Raw genomic sequence first — 11,383 nt, 5'->3', positions numbered from 1 at the left:
AATATGAATTTTTGAACGGTATGAGGTTTGTATATCAATAATGCAGAATTAATAAATGTAATAATTAATGAACCAGCTTATAATATCTGGATAAATTACAAAGAACATTTTGCCGTATTATTAGAACATGAATATGCTCATGTAGAGCAGATTAATACGTCCAGATAGGAAACTAGGTCCTGAAAGTAGTCCAAACCTTTGGTTATGCTAGCAAACGGAAATAATGAGATGGAGGAAAACGAGGATGGCCACTGGGAATGAATGCTACTTTTACATTATTACAGTACTATAAAATACTGAATTATTGAGCCATGTCTCAAAGGATCAATATCATAAGTGTAATAAGACCTATGATTACCTATGGTTCTGCGACCTGGGTGGTACCTAAGGCATTGGAAAGGCAGTTCTTGGCATGGAAGAGAAGTTTTTTTTTCAGGGATTTAAGGCACCGTGTGCGAATATAGCCAATGGATATCCAAATGATACAAATGAAGAGTTGCGCTGGTTTTAAGAAACCAATTGTAAGAGAGCTGTATCAGGTAGAGAATCAATTCCCAAAAACCTACTCAAGGACCGACCTGATAAGAAACTTGGTAGAGGAAGACCAGGCAAGAGGTGACTAGATGAAGTAGAGGACAGACAGGAACCAGAAGATGGTGAATGCTTGCTCGGGATAGGAGAGAGTGGAGGAAGGTGATAAAAGAGGTCCAGGTTCTTCTAGATAGTGTAGAGTCAAGAACAAGTAAATAAATTAGAAGATACAAAAATTATATATTCAATATTAAAACCAGTGTTTTCTTACTTCGTTTAATTTCTAACATAAATATAAGATTTCCATCTTTGTGATATTACAATCCGGGGTGGCATCGGCTCTGTCAGCGCTGGAGAATCCCTTGAACCTTCTGAGGTGGAGCGAAGACCATGTATATGTACACAGCTTTGGAGAATATCTTATGTTTAATATTAGCCCTTACACATTTGAGAAGTTGACAAGTCACCTACCTATAATCCTTCTGCATTGCCTATACTGATATACCTACAGAAATTAGAAAATCATTGGCCCTCTATAAGGCATTGATCTGCCCTATTGATGCTAGAAGCCTCTTATGGACCAGGAACTAGAAGGAGGCAGTGCTGCATAAAAAAAAAGGAAAAAAAATTAGAAATTTTTTAGATTAAACTAATTAAAAAAAAAATTAAATCTATATCACTACAATCCATGGAGGGTCAGGGATACAGTACTTTGTAATCCATTAAACCTTTGTAAGGAAGTACTGTTACTAGATTAATGGTTGTGCTACGAGGTGATATGGTCAGAATCACGCTTCACCACCAGATTTTTACCCAATTAAGGGTACCCATTTTAAATGATTAAATTAAACTATAAATGAAAACATGATCTTGATTGATATGTAGAGAGGCATTAGTAAATATTGTATCCGTTACAAGTATAGATGATAGTTGGCAAAAGTTTTATAGGGATATCTATATGGTGTCAGAACAGTATTCATCATTCAAAAGCCTAACCATCATAATTGACTTCAATCATGAAGACACCTATACTATCAGTCTGGCTGATGAGAAATTGGAAGTGACACATCGAAGAGTAAGGATCTAGTCCAGTACGAGGCTTCTTGTAAATCTTAACAGACAAAAAGCTTGTTAGACAATTTTTTTTGGTATTTACATGCAAGAAGAAAGTAAAAAGGAAAATATAGATAAAGCAGATGTTACAAAATCGTGATCAGTATAGTAATTCAGTCTTTTAATGGAAATTTCAGCAACCAGTCGTATCAATGACCATCTAAATTATTTTTATTTGAATGAAAATGTTTTCAATATGTTTATTTGCAAGGTAGAACTGTTCAGAACCTAATAAAATGCAGTTGTGAGGGATGCACTATGAGTGCATTAATGGTTGGCCCTAATTTTGAGGTTCTTTGTCAATGGAAGAAGTTTTTAAGGCAGGAAGTATTTTGGTATCTCATCACTATCAAATATAAAACAAACAGTATTGAAAAATGCAAAGCACTTATTTTCTTCAGGATTACATAAAGGTAATTAAATAAATTATTATGTAATTAATTATTCATGTATTCAAACATAATAAGCCTCAGGGATGGGCAAAAATTAGCTATAGTTGAAACTTTTTTTTTTTATTTATTTATTGATATTTACAACTGTATAAAAAATACAAGTAAATTTAATCATAATGACATAATGATATGATACAGGATGTAGAGAAACTATCCAGTAGTAGAACTCTAAAAACAGTTTACAATATAAGGTCACGAGGCCATCTTCTTTTCAGGCGCCTCGGAGGAATGCCAGGGATGGAAGAGGAAGCAAGGTTAGACACTAGTGGGTTTGGGTGGTTAGGGAGTTTATTATGGAAGGAATAATATCGGATTCGGGCTAGATCGGTTATATAAGGAACATTTAGGTCTTTATGGATGGTTTTATTAGTAACAAAATAAGGAGCATTGAGGATTAAACGAAGGATTTTGGATTGTAAAGATTGAATACGAGAGGAATTCGAAGGTTTAGTGGAGCCCCAAAGCTCAACTCCGTATGTCCAGATGGGCCTTATTATTGTCATGTAGATCAGTCTTTTGTTATGAGTTGGAAGTTTAGACCGTTTGTCAAGTAAGTGCTGTAGTAGTCTACAGGGGTATAGTTGAAACTAATAGCTAAAATTGTCATTGATACGATATTTTTTTATCAATGGTTCATTCATGAATAAGGGTCGTATCCATAGCAATTTTAGCTTTTAGTTTCAACTATAGCTAGTTTTTGCCCATCTCTGGGGAAGACACTGTATCCCTGAAAAGTTCAAGATATAAATAAATTAAGCACTACTATGTTTTAATTTTAATCCTAAAGGCAGAATAGGAGTGATAAAAAAATCATAAGATAGTGAGGATTGTAATATTGTAGTTTGAGTGTAGTGGGTAACGTCAATTATGAAATTCAATCTTTGATGAGATAATTGATTTAGATTGATCTTTCACGATTGCTTTCATTTCCTGTTTCTCACATTTTGCTATTGAGAATAGATCATAATAGTTAAATCGAGATTGGATGTCTTTGATCAACTACATCTAAGAAAACATTTAAAAAAAAAAAAATTAAGAAAGATTTCTTCCACCATTCCGTTTTGATCCCTGAAGAAAAAAACAATTTATTTATTTTAGTTTATTTTAATAATCAAATACCATGGAAATATAGATTATTATAACTCGTATTTTTTTAAGGTTATGAAAACCCCGAATATTAAATCAAAATAATTTATAAACATTATTATTGGAAAATTAGGGGGATACTCTAGTTGTAAAAAAAGCTACTTGCGCATTTGTGGACCAACCCTCATTTCACAAATTATTTAAATGTACTACTCGTTGCTCAAAAATAAAATATTACACGGTGATCACTAAAAAAATTTTTATATAATAGAGAGATTATAAGTTGAGATAAAAAAAAAATGTCTGTTTGGATCAGAGGTAGGTTACCTTAGTATACTTTTTGCTCTTCGATTTTTGGAGGTGTTCATACATTCAGAGGAATTCCTGGTTCCATAAAGAATTTCGTATTTTATTATATTTTAAGTTAAAATATAAAAATTTGTCAAAAATTAATTATTACTCGAGTTTACTGACAACTAGGAGGCATGCATGCATCACAGATTGATGTTTTCTTAACAAATTAATGAAAATCTTATTTTGAAAGGAAAATGGTTGAGATGCGGTCAGTGTAGAACACAAATAAGTAAAAATTTATTTCTAGAAGACAAATAATCACAAACAAAAATTTAAGAAAGTATTTATAAAATTACTAAAGAAAATTCATTACTCTTGAGATTTTGCATGAAAAATAAATATTAATTGAGCAATATATTGTAATAATTTAATATTATTTAAAATAAAATAAAAGCAAATTTGATCATTATATAACTTTTTCAAATATAAAAAATAACTTGGATTCAAATTAAGAACTTTATTACTAAATAGATAAGTGAATTTTATTATATAAAAAGACTCTTAATCTCAGGGCGTGTTGTTGCTAGGCAATCAGATTACAGACACTTACAAAAATTTCTCTTAATTAAATTAATATCTATTTTATACATGAATCTATTTTTATGTATAGCAAAACTAACCAAGTTCACAATCTTCTTTTGATGATTTCTGGTATCTTCTTTTTTCTATTGTTTTGTCCTATCGTCCAAAATGGCTTCCTACTCTTACTGGACAGAAATTCATGAGGACCTCCTCATCCTGGAGACATCCTTTCACCTCTGTGCCCAAACCACGAATGCCCCTCCAAAACGAAAACCTGGCTCGATGTTACATGTAAACGTCGATTGTCACACAACAGTTAGGGATTTTTCTAAATGATTTACTTTCTCGATATTATTCATTAGCACTATTTCTTGATTTATATTTTTCCTTTAATTTACTGTATTTTCAATTATGAGGGGACGAGTTAAAATAGTTTTTATGATATTTGAATCTGCTCAACATGGCCTTGATTCAACGGACTTGTTGACTGAAGAATACGTACTGCCATCTTGGTTTTGTTTTGAATCACGAAGTTATTATAGACAATAAAAATTGGTTAGCTTGCTTTTTGGATAAACAAAACAAATTAACAATCTTAAAATGATACATAAAATAAAACATATTAAAAACCCTTTATACATCAAAATATACTATTTACTCAAAAAGAGCATATTACAATATACTCTCTACTATTTACGATTATAAAATAAAAAAAAACTTGCTAGAATCGACTTAAGAAATGTCTCTTCTATTCTAATTATTATTATTACATATTATTAGACTGCCACAATTAATTTTTTTTTTTTGTTATAGCTTACCGCCCTAAAGGATTGGAATGAAATTAGCAATTGAATAAGAAATTGAAGCAATATTGAAAATTAGGTAATGCGTTAATGGAGGGAAAGTTGGGGCTATAAAAAAAAAACTCAAAATTTTGGGTCAACATACAACATCAAATTTTTTTTATTATAGACTTATTAGCAGCATTCAGCAATAAAACAACGTTTATATTTATATACATTAGCACTAATGCCTTATCTGACGAAGTGGTGTTTCACTCAAAGTTTGGTGAATTATTTTCAAATGGTACAACAATTAAATCTTCCACATCTAACAGTAATAAAATTTAATATTTATCTTTGTAATGGATGAAAATTTTTTTGTTAAATTTAATGAAGATTTTGTTGGATTCTGGTTCTAAAACTATTTCGAAATATCAAAGACAAGTTCTTTTCAACAAGAACAATTCAATGGAAGCGAAAACTATTACAGCTTTGTATTATATTATTATACTACTAAGGCAATTATATGTATTTATTAAATATTCCTGCTTATAATTATATAAGCAGGAATATTTATCTACATATTTTATATATTATTATATTTATTTACTATTATATTTGTATAATTAAGTCATAAATATTCATCAATCATGTCCTATGGTTATATGGCTTTTCTAATTGAATGTGTCTTAGCTAAATGGTCCTATTATTATAGGAAGTTTATATTTTAAATATTAACATAGAAAAATAATCCTATTTTTATATGGCTTTTCCATGTTTTTATAAAAATACTCCTATTTTTATACGACTTTTATAATTTTATAATGTTTAAACTAAATATATCTTATAGCTATATGACTTCTCTATTTTTATTTCTTTTCATAAACTATTCCTGTTATTTTCGCTTTCCCTTGCAGCTCCATTATACTCCTTCCTCCGAGCATGTTTTCGTAAAACACATTACAATAGGGGTATTCATGACATTGTGTTAAATGTAAAATATTTTACCATGTTAAATGTTATAAGTATAGCATTGTGAGCAGCCCTATTTAAAGTCATGTTAAATGGTAAATGCATAAGAGCTCCTAGCGGATTTTATCAGCAACTTGTTTAGTAACCTTTCCTTCCAAAACTTCTTGTTATTGTTTACTTCTAAGTTAAGATTACAGTAATTTATTACCACATGTCTAAATTAAGTGAAAATTAGAATTGTAAAAGTTTGGCTACTGAGTGTATTTTTTAAAAAGTCTAAAACACAAGACAAGAAAAAAAAACTACGAGCAAGTAACCTAACACAACAAATAAAACGGTGACAAGCTCAGTTGGTCTGTTTCGTGACGACATTCTCCATTTAACAGACTCTCAACCATGTTATATCGATATATATTTAAATTGGTAAAAGAAGGAAATATTACTCCATTTAAGATGAGTTTTTCCATTTAACACGCTTTAACATGTTAAACTAAAGATCATGAATACCCCTAATGAAATGAGGCTCTTTGTCATAAAACGTTGTGATGGAAAATATGTTTTTATATTTTTGCTCTCATTGATTTAAAAATATATATATTATTATATTATAATTAGTATGTTGGTCATAAAACATTCTAATGGAAAATATGTTTATTTATTCCAATGCTTTACGTTCAACTAATAGTAACTTAAGAACAACATTATTCTTTTAAAAATTCATCAAAAAATCTTTGAAATTACCTACAGAATGTATAAAATATTCCTTAATTGAATAATTTAATGCTATATTAAACAGGTAGTGAGTTTTTATATTCCTTTATTATTCTCTCTTTGATTTTAAAATGAATTCTGAACATTTTAGGGCTTAATTATTATAATTTTATAATTAATATGTTGGTCATAAAACATGGTAATGGGAAATTTTTTTTTTTATTTTAATGCTTTACCTTCAACCAGTAGTAACTTAAGACCAACATTATTCTTTTGAAAATTCATGAAAAAATCTTTGAAATTACCTACAGAATGTATAAAATATTCCTTAATTGAATGCTATATTAAACAGGTAGTGAGTTTTTATATTCCTTTATTATTCACTCATTGTTTTTAAAATTAATTCTGAATATTTTAGGGCTTTATAATTAATATGTTGGTCATAAAACGTGATAATGGAAAATATGTTTGTTTATTTCAATTATTTCCTAATAATTCCTTTAACATTTTTTAATATGTAATCCAGAAAGTTTTAGGGATTTATTCTAAATCATAAATTCAACTTTAAAAAACAGGAATTTTACACAGTGAAAACATTTTAAAAATAGAAAAATACATTATACATAACAAGGTCAACCATTGAAATTAGGTTCTTGGTCATAAAATGTGGTAACGGTTAATTGGATTGCTTTACCTTCAACCAGTAGTGACATAAAACCAATTATTCTTTTGAATGAAATATCGTCCGGGTGCGGTAAAAAAAAACTCAAATAGTAGAATTATACTATTTTATAAAATAGAATAGGACCATATTCCATTCATCTATACACACGGTCAATCAATAATCTTCCAATTATTCTTTTATTTATTTTTTAATACCAGATTGGCTTGTTGGACCTTATATGGTTGATATAACAGATATGTTTTATACATATATATATATTTTTAATTTTACTGGTTCAACCGTTCGCTTTGAACAGCCCTGATGAAGCTCTGCAAAGTGGGGCGAAACGTCGGACATTAAAAATAATTTTAAACTATTTGTTTTGTTTTTTTACCGCAACCCTGACCATCTTCTTATATTTATTTTTTAATAATTGATTATGGGGCGTATAGTATCATACTAAAGACACACTCAAAAATAAAAACAGAAATTTTAGACATGTTAAAAATGGAAGAATACTAGAAAATGTACAAATCAGAAAGAATATTAAAAATGCGGTCAACTTCAAAAAAAGAACTAAACTTAAAAATACATTACAGTGATTTAACATGTTAGTTTATTTCAATGCTTTATGAAGAATACTAGAAACTTCACACACTACAAAGAATATAAAAATAGCTCAATTTTAAAAATTTATACGAAAAACTTAAAATACATCACCTACACCGATTTAATAAATAAATTGTTGAACCTTTCTCCAGACATCTTGATGAAGACCTGAAATTCTGGGTGAAATTCACTGACCACACCCCCAACCATCTTTTCATAAATACATTACAAAGTCAACAACTGTGAAACGAGGCTCTTGGTCATAAAATGTGGTAATGGAAAATATTTTGGTTAATTTCATTGCTTTAACTTTAACCAGTAATAAATTAAAACCAACATTATTCTTGTAACAATTCATTAAAAAATATATGAAATCATACCTACAGATTCTATAAAATATTCCTTAATTAAATAATTTAATGTTATATTAAATAGGTAGTGAGTTTTTAAATCCCTTTATTATTCTCGCATTGATTTTAAAATTAATTCTGAACGTTTTAGGGCTTCATTCAGAACAATAAATTCAATTTAAAAAAACAGAAATTTTAGAAAATGAAAAACATTAAAAATGGAAGAATACAAGTAACTACAAATCACAAAGAATATTAAAAATACGGTCAACAAAAAATATGAAAAACTTAAATATACATTACAGCAATTTAACAAATGAACTAAACATATAACACTTGATATACTTCAATGCTAAAAATAATAAGAACCAATGAATGAACTAAATCAAATAAAATTGGAAATAGATGCAAATAACAATGGATAGTTAAGGAAAATATTTTTCTTGTAAACATTCATTAGAAACTATATAAAATCATGCCTACTAAATCTATAAAATATTCCTTAATTGAATAGATATTTTTTACTATATCAAACAGGCAGTGAGTTTTTATAATTCCTTTATTATTTTTTCATATGCAATCCAAAAATTTTTAGGGCTTCATTCTAAACTATAAAAACAGAAATTTTAGACAGTTTAGAAAAAATTATAAAAATGGGAGAATACTAGAAACTGTACAAATTATAAAGAATATAAAAAATACAGTCAACTTTAAAAAAGATTTGAAAGACTTAAAAATACATTGCAATGATTTAACAAATAAATAAAAAATATAACAATAGATATACTTCCATGCTAAAAAAATTAAGAACCTATGAAGTAAATCAGATAAATATATTTAAATGTTATAATGGCTATAAATATGGAAGAGGCAAAAAGAGATTGAATTAACCTATTCAATGTACACTCTGATATGACTGAATAGTGAATATAACTCATTCCCAGAAACGACAGTGGATTATTTGAAAATAATTTTAGCTAATTGGCTACTATTAATAGGAGCATTGTAAAAAAAAGGTGGATGTAACATTAACTGGTAAGAATTTGTAAGAGAATAGTAAAATAAACTAAAAATTCACTATCTGTTTAAAACAAAATTTTTAAAGCCCTCCCCCGCAAAAACAAAATACACTTCATAGACATATGTTTCATACTTACAGTTTGTTTGTCCGTTCCGTATATCAATGGTGCAAGATTTTCTCAATCAGCAAAAAATTTTAAAGAATTGAGGCAAGCCAGTATATGTCTTCTTTCACACATCTACTTCTTGGGGAATTCTTAATTTTTTGTGATTCTCTCCTATAATTCAAACAAAGTAGAATGTAAAAAGTATAAGATCATCATTTTGTCAAGACATTTGGTTGAGATTTTGTTTGATTTTTTTCTAATACAATTAGAAATGTAATTAATTAATTATATACAAGAGGTAGTAGAAAAGCTTTTTTTAAAAACAATTGTTAAATTATAGATGTTGAAGAGAGAGATTATTTATGTTCACTACATATTATTATTGTCATACCTACTAATTACTACTTTTGTCTTTCTTAACTTAATATTTTGTCTCACATTTGGAGAAGCAATTAACCTGGAATCCTCACACCAGACTGAAAAGACTGGAAACTGCACGTTGATTTCGACTATTACAGCACTTAGTAGACAAACGGTCTAAACTTCCAACACATTACAAAAGACTGATCTACATGACTGTAATAAGGCCAATCTGGACATATAGATTTGAGCTTTGGGACTCCACTAAACCTTCGAATTCCTCTCGTATTCAATCCATACAATCCAAAATCCTCAATGCTCCTTACTTTGTCACAAATAAAATCATACATAAAGACCTAAATGTTCCCTATATAACCGATCTAGCCCGAACCAGATATCACTCCTTCCATTATAAACTCTCTAACCACTCAAACCCCCTAGTTTCTAATCTTGCATCCTCTTCCATTCCTGACAATCCTCCGAGGTGCCTGAAAAGAAGATGGCCACGAGACCAGCTAATGTAAAATGTTATTAGAGTGCTACCAATGGGTAGTTGCTCTACACGCCTGTAACACTCCAATTTAACTTAGATCAGATTTACTAAATGGATTATAATGTACAGTTGTAAATAGCAATAAATAAATATTAAAAAAAAATATATTTTGTCTCTAGTTTCTGGTATTTTACTTATGTATTTCATTAATCACATATATTTTCTTCACATTATGAAGATCTAGTTAGTAAAGATATGTACAAAATGAAAATTAATAAAAATAAAGTAATGAAAGAAGTGGGAAATAGAACGTGTATATAAGCAATGAAATATGTTAGTAAAATTATATAATTAATGAAATAAAAATATAAATAATCTTAAATACTTCCTTGAGACTGGTTAATATTGTTTAAATAATTTAAATTTTACTATTTATAGTCTCAAAACATTTTATTTTCTTTACAATTCCAACGTTTCAGCCAATTCGGCAATCCTCAGTGACAATCTTAATACAATCTTTGAACTAAATAATTTAAAAATACAACTTCTTGCAGGCTACTCTGTATTATTTTAATTAAATGTGAACAATTGACTAATCACAGTAATTTATGGCCTGATATAAATGACCTGGGCAGAATAGCCCAAATGAAGTTGGTTTTTAAACGATTAGGTTCTAAAATTGAATTAAGGTGTTTGTGATAGATTGTCCTTGAGGATGGCCGAATTGGCCAAAATATCAGACTTATAAAGGAATAAAAAATTTTTTGAGATTAAAGTGGATAACATTTTATTTATTTAAACAATATTAACCAGTCTCAAGAAAGTGTTAATATTACAAAAATAAATATTAAATTAATACCATTATATATAAGAAAATGGTCAGGGTTACGGTCAAAAGTGAAACAAAAATAGTTTAAAACTATTTTTGTTTCACTTTTGACCGCAACCCTGACCATTTTCTTATATAACAGAACATGAGTTATTACATGATAATAATAATAACTAAGTAAGATCCTTTCTCTTGAGATCCTTTCTCAAATCTAATGACCAACTAATTGTTACTAGAGCTGACAAAGGAAACCTGACTGTCATAAGCTGTTCAACCCATTCCTTGGAGCAGCCCTGATGAAGCCCTGCAAAGTGGGGCGAAACGTCGGAAAATAAATAGTTGTAAACTGTTTCACTTTTGACCGCAATCCTGACCATTTTCTTATATATCAATTTTTACGTTCAACTATATATACATATATATATATA

The 11,383-nt window shown here is 28.7% G+C and overlaps 1 long non-coding RNA gene across 1 annotated transcript in view; it reads right to left on the bottom strand.

Moving 5' to 3' along the window:
* Nucleotides 1-1,009: 1,009 nt before the first annotated feature.
* Nucleotides 1,010-11,383, bottom strand: part of LOC106690178 (uncharacterized) — a 14,033-nt gene continuing 3,659 nt past the window's right edge. The window contains exons 2-3 of the long non-coding RNA XR_001344541.2: nucleotides 9,304-9,444; nucleotides 1,010-1,134 (exon numbers count right to left, since the gene is read on the bottom strand). This is a non-coding gene — a long non-coding RNA (uncharacterized lncRNA). The remainder of the gene's footprint in view (nucleotides 1,135-9,303; nucleotides 9,445-11,383) is intronic.

This window comes from Halyomorpha halys, unplaced genomic scaffold, assembly GCF_000696795.3.
Source record: "Halyomorpha halys isolate HHAL.00 unplaced genomic scaffold, Hhal_1.1 Scaffold1603.1, whole genome shotgun sequence".
NCBI lineage: Eukaryota > Metazoa > Arthropoda > Insecta > Hemiptera > Pentatomidae > Halyomorpha > Halyomorpha halys.
Note: the sequence above shows the minus strand (reverse complement) of the source record. Positions and strands in the feature narration are given on the sequence as shown.